The sequence below is a fragment of the Nanorana parkeri genome, unplaced genomic scaffold (assembly GCF_000935625.1).
Source record: "Nanorana parkeri isolate BGI_ZX_2015 unplaced genomic scaffold, ASM93562v1 scaffold911, whole genome shotgun sequence".
NCBI lineage: Eukaryota > Metazoa > Chordata > Amphibia > Anura > Dicroglossidae > Nanorana > Nanorana parkeri.
In genome coordinates, this window is record NW_017307179.1 from 558725 (window position 1) to 559174 (window position 450).

The 450-nt window shown below is 52.7% G+C and overlaps 1 protein-coding gene across 1 annotated transcript in view; it reads right to left on the minus strand.

Annotated features, from left to right (window-relative positions):
* The window catches only part of KIRREL (kin of IRRE like (Drosophila)), a 176668-nt gene that overhangs the window by 40509 nt on the left and 135709 nt on the right, over positions 1-450 (minus strand). The window lies entirely within an intron of this gene.

Genomic DNA, 450 nt, shown 5'->3' on the forward strand with positions numbered 1-450 from the left:
TTGCAGCAATGAAGGTAGCGCCCCCTAAGCGTTTGGAAACAAAACCTGTTGGGGGGAAGGGGAGGAGTTAGATAATATACTTCCTGCAAGGGTGACACCATACTCCTTGGAGAAGGGGGGAGTATCCCAAATCTCGCAAAAAGAATGATGATCCCGCGCCGTGCAGCAGCGTCTTCTTTCGAGATTTGGGCTGATCAGCTTTCCAGGGATTCGGTTGGCTGTAGGATGACGCCGCCCAACCGAGGTTCTTTTCCGCGGCATTTAAGGAAGGGGGATGAGGGCACAGTGAATAAGCACCAGGGTCCGCCTTAACTTGCCTAGGCTCCTCCTTAAGAAAAAGTGTAGACCCCCCCCCTATGGAACACACATACATGTTCTCAGCAGTAGGATGGCCCCACCCCCGAGGATCTTTTCTGCAGCATATGAGGAAGGGAGATAGGGGAGCACATT